This window comes from Anastrepha obliqua, chromosome 6 (genome assembly GCF_027943255.1).
Source record: "Anastrepha obliqua isolate idAnaObli1 chromosome 6, idAnaObli1_1.0, whole genome shotgun sequence".
NCBI lineage: Eukaryota > Metazoa > Arthropoda > Insecta > Diptera > Tephritidae > Anastrepha > Anastrepha obliqua.
In genome coordinates this window covers 15,351,119-15,360,525 of record NC_072897.1, presented here as the reverse complement: position 1 = coordinate 15,360,525, position 9,407 = coordinate 15,351,119, and the positions used below count along the sequence as shown (strand labels likewise).

At 36.9% G+C, this 9,407-nt stretch overlaps 1 long non-coding RNA gene across 1 annotated transcript; it reads left to right on the top strand.

Moving 5' to 3' along the window:
• The first annotated feature begins 96 nt into the window (after window positions 1–96).
• On the top strand, window positions 97–2,431 carry LOC129249914 (uncharacterized). The gene is made up of 3 exons (XR_008582745.1): window positions 97–458; window positions 524–658; window positions 723–2,431. It is a non-coding gene; the product is annotated as an uncharacterized LOC129249914 (long non-coding RNA).
• Window positions 2,432–9,407: the final 6,976 nt, after the last annotated feature.

The window sequence follows — 9,407 nt, the reverse complement described above, 5'->3', positions numbered from 1 at the left end:
GAGTGTTGGACACTCATTTGCAAATATGCACTAGTTTGGTTATTTACGTTTTTTTTTTTTCTTTTAGCGAATTAGTTTGGCACTTTTGATATTTAGAGTCACTATCTCGTTAATTTATCAAATATGCGGATCTTTTACCCGGATTTGGTAGTTATTTCGCAGAGCGATTTATAAACACGTCCGTTCACTTGAAAAGTATGGATGACTGGTCTGTCATTAAAGTAGAAGAACCTCAGCAGAATAGCTCCGCCGTATTACTGCTGATTAACAACGAGTCGCTGGAGGCACTCGGAAATCAGCAGTTCAAACTTCGCTTTGGCCAAAGTGAAGATCTTCCCCGCCTCTGTTGCCCTGGACTAAGACTTGGAGAAATTGAGGGATGACACCAAGAAACTGCTCGACGTTCTGCGGTTATCTGGGATGGATGCAGATTCTGTACAGGGGGAGCAGTCGTAAAGGTAAGTAACACTTTTCAACTGTTTGTTTAAAGTAGTTCAAATTAACCTTCGTCATTCTAAACTAGCCACCGATAACCTACGAGTCACCCTACGTGAGGAGGACATCGATGTCTGCCTGATACAGGAGCCTTAGATCTGCCAGTAAAAAATCATGGGGCTGCTGGACAGATCCTATGACCTTTTTTGTGTCCAAACTGATGGTAAGCCTGGGGCCTGCATCCTTGTTAGGAACACAATTAATGCCTTTGTGCTATTTTATTTCAGTTCACCGGATGCGACTATGGTCAGGGTGGAACCATCCAGTGGCAGTTGCTTCTGCTTGGTGTCTGCCTACATGGCCCATGACAGATCGGCGCCTCCAGAGGAGTTGCAACATTTAGTGGATACTCTCCAGCCCAAGAAAGAGAACATCCTGATTGGATGCTACGCGAATGCCAGACACACAATTTGGGGCAGCAGCGAGATCAATGAACGGGGTGAGTCTCTATTTGACTCTATACTAAGCCGTAATTTATTTATCTGGAACAAGGGCACCTCCCCAACTTTTGTTTTCCTGGCATCGGAAACATCAAGAGGTTGAGAGGAAGTTCTTATTACCTTTCTTTCGACAAACTCATCTGCTGTTAGGGTTGAAAATTGGACGCTCTCCCGGAGGAACTCTTTTTCGGACCACAGGATGATCCTCTTCGAAATCAATTTGATTCGGGAGACCTTGCTACCCCGTAGAAACCCTAAACGAACTGACTGGTCTCTTTTCCACAGGGTTTTCTGCAAGAACCTGAACAACAGTAAGTTTTTGACTACCACTAGGGAACATCTGGATATGCAAGTTAGACATTTGAGAGGTCCTATCAGACTGCCTTCAAAGGGGCCTGTCCAGTATCCTTTAGCAAGACTTTCCTCACTGGTGGAGCAAGACGCTGATCGATTTGAAAGAGAAGGTTAGGAGAGTCTTCAACAAATGTCACCATACAAGGAACTTTCAAGATTACCGGGGAATTTTGAAAGAGTATAAGAAAGCCATTAGAGATGCGATGGAGAATCATCGAATCCGTGAAAGACCCAGACAGACTCAGCAGGATCCTATCCAAGGACCACTCCTGTAAAACTCTTGTCGAAAGAGAGAAAGGGGAGTGGGCTCAATCTGCAGGCGAATCCTTAAAAATCCATATTGGTGCCCATTTCCCGCAAACTCTATTTCTCCAGTCTGTAACGAAGACGCGAACCGGCAAGAGGGGTTACCTGCGATGTCCCTGACACCTGTCCTGTCCATCAACAGAATAAATTGGGCAATCGAGAGCTTTTTCCCTTTCAAATCTCCAGGTATCGATGGTATCATGCCAGTAATGCTTCAGAAGACTAAAACCGTGGTGGTTCCCATTCTTCAAAAGATCTTCTTGGCGTGCATCTCGCTAAACCACGTTCCTGCTAGCTGGAAGAAAACCAAAGTGGTCTTCACTCCTCAATATATTCAATTCAATATATTGTTTATAAGCCATCAAAAGCATTTGCGTCTCAGTTTTGTTGATTTCTAGTGTGATTGGGAAAATGACAACCAGCCATTGTTCGTGAGCTCGGTGACCTCAAAGTAAATAAAATGTTTTTGTATCGCACTATAGAACGTTATAATGATACTAGTAGCATAGCAAAACGCTATGGAGGTGGACCAAAAATAACCGCAACAACGCTAGAAATGGTTCGGAAAGTGAAGGCTCGACTGGAACGAAATCCACGTCGAAGTGGAAGAAAAATGGCCAAAGAACTCAAAATATCGCAAGACAGCATCTGACGCATATTGAAAATTGAGCTCAAGGTCAAGGCTAACAAGTTCCAAAAAGCACCCGATCTTTCACCCCAGCAAAGGAGTTGTCGCGCTTGCACGAACGTGGCGAATTTCCTAACATTGTGTTTTCTGATGAAAAAAGCTAATATACGAGAATCGGCCAAAATACCTCAACATCACATTCGTGCAGAATGCAACTCATTTTTTAACCGTCAAGGCAAAAGGTGGTCATATCGAGCTAAAGTGTGTGTATGTTAAAATTGTAATAATTTTTGAACAATTTTGTCTTTGAAATCAATAAAAACTAATTTCACACAAAAAAGTTATGGTGTTTTGAATAGGTAACACTTCATACCGTTCACCCTGTATAATCACTCTATTATAAAGTGATAGTTTTGATGACCGGTCGAATAACTAATTTAATTTCATTTCTTTTGTTAATGATATGCTGTTGCATTTTTAGTTTTCCGTCAATAGTTATTCCAAGATATTTTGCTGCTGGGCAGATTTTTATTTTGTTAATTTTTAAAATAAGATTATAATTAAAGTCTTTTTGTTTGTATATATAACTTGTATAGTTTTGTCTTTAATAACTTCTATATTCCATTCGTCAAACCAGTTAACTGCATTGTTTAATAATTTTTGAAGAGTGAAGGCCGCCAGGTTTTCGTAAGTGTTTGATGCCATTAATACAATATCATCCGCAAACGTTGCTATTGTTGCATTATGTGTTGTCGGAGTTGACACATCTGCGGTGTATATTAGACATAAAAAAGGTCCTAGTGCACTGCCTTGCGGTACTCCAGCTGTCATTGGTAGGATATCGGAATATTCGTCTTCACATCTAATATAAAATTTTCTATCAGTTATGTAGCTCTTCAAAGTTCATAGTCGTTTTGAGCTTATGCAAAAGTCTTTTATTCCAAACACACAATATTTTTTGTCATTCATATCGTTAAGTATTTTGTTGACAACCCTCTGGATTTGTTGGACTGTTGAGTGCTGCCGTCTAAATCCGAATTAATGGCTTGGTATCACTTTTTTTGCTGTCAAAATTAGTCATAATCGGTCGAGCAACATTCTTCGGAACACTTTTGAAAGTATTGGCAATAAACTGATGGGCCGATTTGAGGCAGTTTTGGTGGCATCTTTTCCTGGTTTAGATATGGCGGTAATTTGAGCAATTTTCCATAGTCATGAGAAGTATATAGTCTCTAACATGCAATTAAATATATTTCTTATGAATTGCAATGCTATTTCTGGTAACCCTTTTAAAAGTTTTCCATTTATTAGGTCATATCCTGAAGATTTTTTATCGTTTAGCTTTATTTTTTGATTTTTAATTTCGCTTATGGTGGTCTTTCTTGATTTGGTTTGTGGAACATTTATCATGTTATCAGATTTAATGTTAATGTTTTGATTATCCATTTCGCTTGTAAATGTCTCCAGGAAATGTTTGGCAAGTGTATCGGGTTTTTTCTTTGCTTATTTTTACCCAAGTGCCTGTTTCTGTTTTGATAGGAGGTTTATGTATTACTGCGCCATTAATATATTTTGTTGCTTTATGCAGGTTTGCCATATAATTTCAAAGTTTACTCTCCTTGTGTTTTGTAAGTAATACTTTTAGCTCATTTGTCATCTTATTAAATTTTGTTTCATTTCCTGGATGCCTGGTAGTTTGACATGGTCATTATTAGTGGTGAATGGTCTGAGGACAGCTCTAAACATGATTTTATTTTCAGACTTCCATACGATATATTTTTAATGATGCAGAAGTCAATTAAGTCCTATTGTGTTTTCTAATGGCTTCAATTAATTGCTTCCCTTTTTTATTTGTTAATCTTGGCCAAATGACAAAATGCATGTTTTCGGCATTGTAGTCTCCTCCAGTTAAGTAACGATTTCCTAGCGATTTTAGATAATGCAGGTATTGATCTTTTGTGTTGTTATAAAGGGTGGGCCATGTAAAATTTGCTTTTTGAATCGGCTATAAAAAAAAAACTAATCAATATTTTTTCAAACTTTTTTTTTTATTTTGAAGATTGAACATTGTCATTTATGAATGCAAAATAATATCGTTCAAATGACTGCCACGACTGGCTTTACAGTAGGCCATTCGATCAACCCAATTTTTAAGCACATTTTCGATTGTTTGGGCTCCAATTTTATGAATGGCAACTTCGATTTCGTGTTTTAAAGTATCAATCGTCTCTGGATGGTTCGCATAGCATTTGTCCTTAACGGTTCCTCACAAAACATAGTCCAACGGGCTTAAATCACAGCTCCGAGGCGGCCAACTGATATCAGAATTTCGGCTGATTATTCGGTTTTCAAAAACGGTAGCCAAAAGTTCGGGTGTAACTTTGGCAGTGTGACAAGTTGCACCGTCCTGTTGAAACCAAATGTCGTCCATGTCATCCTCTTCAATCTTTGGAAACAAAAACTCGTTGAGCATGTCACGGTAACGTTCGCCATTTACTGTAACCGCGGCTCCTCGCTCATTTTCGAAAAAAATGGAACGATGATGCCGCCAGACCAAAAACCGCAAGCGTATAGCGTCCCATTTCGTAAATGTCAAACCTTTAAGTAAATTATGAACACATTTGACATGTCATTTGTGGTACCATTCTCAAAAAAATAGCTGGTTCAAAAAGCAAACGCTATATGGCCCACCCTGTATTTGGGGGGAGAATAGACTGCAGAAGACTTTTGTGTCTTCTATGGCAATTGTGGTTGCTTGGATATTCGTTTCTCTGTATACCTACAGTTCAATGTATTTAATATTTCTTTTGACAATAATTGCTGTCCCACCGTGTGCTTTGTTGTAGGATTCATTTGTGTAATGTATATTATAGTTCGGTATGTTAACAAAAGTTTTGCCAGTGACATGAGCCTCCGAGATCAACATTATATTGATTGATTTATTTATTAAAAATGATTTGAGTGTTAGAACGTGGCGATCAAGTCCATTCGGATATGGAATGCTGAATTCATTTTATTTCTTTCGTTCACTTAGTTTGTTAACGAGCATTGTTAATATGTTCGTCATAGTTGTCATTTGGGTTATTAATTGTTTCATTATTACTTTTAGTTCGATCATATCGTCATGTTCGATGTTATTTTTGGTTTGATTCGGTTCTTTTGGTGTTGTGTTGATTGTTGCTGCCTGGGCGTATTTTGTGCCTTGCACTACTTGATTTGTATTTGCGTTTGTTTCAATTATCTCACTATTCATTTGTTCTTTTTTATTTTGTATATTTTTTTGCGTAGTGGCGGATATCTCTGGACTTGCAATGCTTTATAAATCACACATCCACGGTAGTTTGCTGTGTGATTTTCACCGCAATTATGTTTTTTTATTATTGTCGTTAATTGTACACATTATTGTTTTGTGTTTGCCTGCACATTTTACGCATTCAGGGTTCATTTGTCAATAATTTTTCATATGACCGTATCTTTGGCAGTTTCTACATTGTGGTACTATTCTTTTTTGCCGGGGTGGTTCAAAACTAATTTTGCAATGTAGACGATTAGTTATACTATATATTTCTTTGTTATTATCCTTTGTTTTTAACTCAAGTCAAAAAAGGGAAAGCGGTGGGTTTTTGCGTTCTGGGTTTATTATTTGTATATTATGAATGTTTGTTAGCTCTTGTTTAATATCTTCTGTGTCAGTTGAATAGTGCATATTGAGTAGTAATACTTTAAACTCTCGTTCATCTTTTGGTCTAAGCGTTTGTTATTTTGTTCCCTTTTGTTTAAGTAATTCTATCATTTTTTTTATAGTGTAAAGACTCTTTTGCTTGTAATCAAGTCAAAAAAGGGAAAGCGATGGGTTTTTGCGTTCGGGGTTTATTATTCGTATATTATGAATGTTTGTTAGCTCTTGTTTAATATCTTCCGTGTCAGTTGAATAGTGCATATTGCGTAGTAATACTTTAATCTCTCGTTCATCTTTTGGTCTAAGCGTTTGTTATTTTGTTCCCTTTTGTTTAAGTAATTCTATCATTTTTTTATTGTGTAAAGACTCTTTTGCTTGTAATTTTTTTTCGTTTTTGCTAAGTAAAGGCTGATTTTTAAGCTGTTTTTGGATCAATGGGTACGTAAATAAGCAGAATTGTCTATTTTGGAGTGAAAATCAATCAGCCAGAAGAATTGCAAGAGCTACCAAAGCATCCAGAAAAGGTCACAGTTTGGTGCGCTTTATGGGCTGGAGGTATCATTGGACCGTACTTCTTCAAAGATGCTGCGAATCGTTACGTAACTGTGAATGGTGAGCGCTACCGTGAAATGATATCCAACTTTTTTTGCCCAAAATGCAAGATCTTGACTTGCATGACATGTAGTTTCAGCAAGACGGTGTCACATGCCACGCGTAACAATGGACTTGTTGAGAGGCGAGTTCGGTGAACATTTTAATTCACGTTCGGGACCTGTCAATTGGCCACCCAGATCGAGCGATATAACGCCTTTAGATTATTTTTTGTGGAGCTATGTTAAAGCTCATGTCTATTCAGACAAGCTTGCTTCAATTAACGCATTGGAAGACAACATTAAAACATTTATATGTGAGATACCTGCCGAAACCCTGTAAAGAGTATGCCAAAATTTGACTAAGCGGATGGACCATTTGAAGCGCAGTCGCGGTCAACATTTGCATAAAATAATCTTCAAACATTAAATTATATGGACTGTACTATATTTAAGTGAAAATTTCATGCATTTCTCTCAATTTTACGTGTCTTTTTTTGTAAAACTTTCCTATAGCTCTTAAAAAATCACCCTTTCCTTTCATTTCGTAAAATATACCTGGTATAGAGTTCAACGCAACAGCTAGAAACATACATTTTCGACATTCTGAACATATGTATGTAGGTGGAGGTTTTTGCATGCGTGGAATTTGTTGGCTGGTATTTGGGACTGTCCCACTGTCGCTTTGTTCTTCTAATATATCGTCATCCACTAAGAGAACAAACTTCTTTGAAGAGGCTGGATTGCTTAGCCAGCACTCTTTCAGCGTTGTCTGTGTTGTACTTTGTGCTTTGGGTTTATGTGTAGCTTTCTTATACACAAACAGAAGAGTTTTATGGAAGAGTTTATCTTACCAATCTAAAGATTATACTGCTCTTAAGCTCTTCTGTTTGCTTGATTGGCGATTGAGTTTGTCGATTTCTTTTTTGACTAAGCTGCTCTTTACAGTTGATATAATGTAAGTTATTTGCATATAGTACTTCCGTGTTTGTTGTTAGGGATGCAATCGTGGAGTTGATCGCTGTTGTGGTAGTTACACGGTTGTTGTTGTAACTGTTGATATTGCGGTAGTTATTTATTGTCTTTGCCTTGTTATTGTTGTTGTAGACTTTTTAGTGGTTGTCTCATCAGAGTGTGAATTTTGAATAGAAATATATTTTTTTTTGTTGCAGACTTCTTCTTGGTGATAGTGGAGTGACTTGGGTAGTGCATTGAGCACTCCAAGGGAGCGTATAAAGTATTATATATATAAATGGCATCAAGAATGATAGAAACAAGATTGCGCCCATCAGAAAGTGCGTGACGTCACATTGCACGAGTTGTGCAGTGTTGCCAACCATTTGGTCTTCGCAATAAATTTAGTGCTTTTTTATAACCAATATGCGAAAACTTTTAAGTTTAGCTTTTGCTTCTTTTGTTTATTTAAAGCTATCGAAACTGTAAGTTAAAAAGAAAAATAATTATTTAATTAATTAATTAATAATTATTAATAAACAAAAGAAAGTTAAAAAAGGCCACTCTGAGAAGGTTTTAGTGCTAATAAAAATTTGTTGATTTGTATAAAATTTGATATTTCGAAAGTGCAAGTTTAATTTTTTTCTCATTTTGGAGAGATCACGTTACTTTGCGCTAAATTTAATGAACGAACAAGATAAATTAAGAATTGTCCTTTGGAACGCTAACGGTCTAAGCCAACATGCACTGGAACTAAAAACATTCCTAAAAAACAATAACATAGACGCAGCTCTAATATCTGAAACACATTTCACAGATAAAAATTATTTAAACATTCCTAACTATACTATTTATCACACCAATCACCCTGATGACAAGGCACATGGTGGAACGGCAGTAATTATAAATAAAGACATTAAATGCATTGATGTGAACCATTATAGACAGGACTACTTGCAAGCGACATCTATACAAATTGAGGACTTTAGTGGTCATTTAACCCTTTCTGCCATATACTGCCCCCCTAAACATAAAAATTCTAAGATACTATACTTTGACTTTCTTAAAACTCTTGGAGGCCGTTTTATTGCAGGCGGAGACTTCAATGCAAAGAATACCTTATGGGGATCCAGAATAACAAACACGAAAGGAAAAAATCTTTACGATGCAATAATAGAAAATAAAAGTGACTTTTTAAGCTCTGGAGAACCAACTTACTGGCCAACTGATATGCGGAAGCGACCTGATTTAATTGACTTTTATATTACGAAAGATATTAAAAGTGAGCAACTGGAAATAAATCCAAGCTTTGACCTCTCATCTGACCACTCTCCAATATTCTTAAGCTATGAAACCAGTCCCATCCTAAACTACAAGACACATAAATTTTACAATAATTATACGAACTGGAACTATTTTCGTGAAATTATGGAGCAAAGCCTTAACATAAAAGTCCCCCTAAAGAGCGAAAAAGAAATAGACTCCGCAATCGCATACTTCAATGACAGTATAGTGTATGCAACAACAACTTCCACACCTATAATCAAGATGAGTAACAACAAACACAAATTGCCCCATAAAATCTTGGAAAAAATCAGAGAAAAACGAAAACTAAGGCAACAATGGCAATCTACACGCTCACCAGATATCAAAAAAAGGCTGAATACAGCAACAAAAGAAATTAAAGATATATTAAAAGTGGACAAGGACGAAAAATTTGAAAAATATATCGCATCACTGGGAGCTACTAGAGCTACAAACTATACACTATGGAAGGCCTGCAAAAAAATCGAAAACGCAGTTATGCACCAACCCCCTCTAAGGACAAGTACAAATTCTTGGGCGAAAACACCAAAAGAAAAAGCAAATATACTCGCTGATCATTTTAAAAAAACATTTACAAATCAACATAACAACCAAGACATTGACAATTCTGAATTTCATGCCCACCTCACAAATAA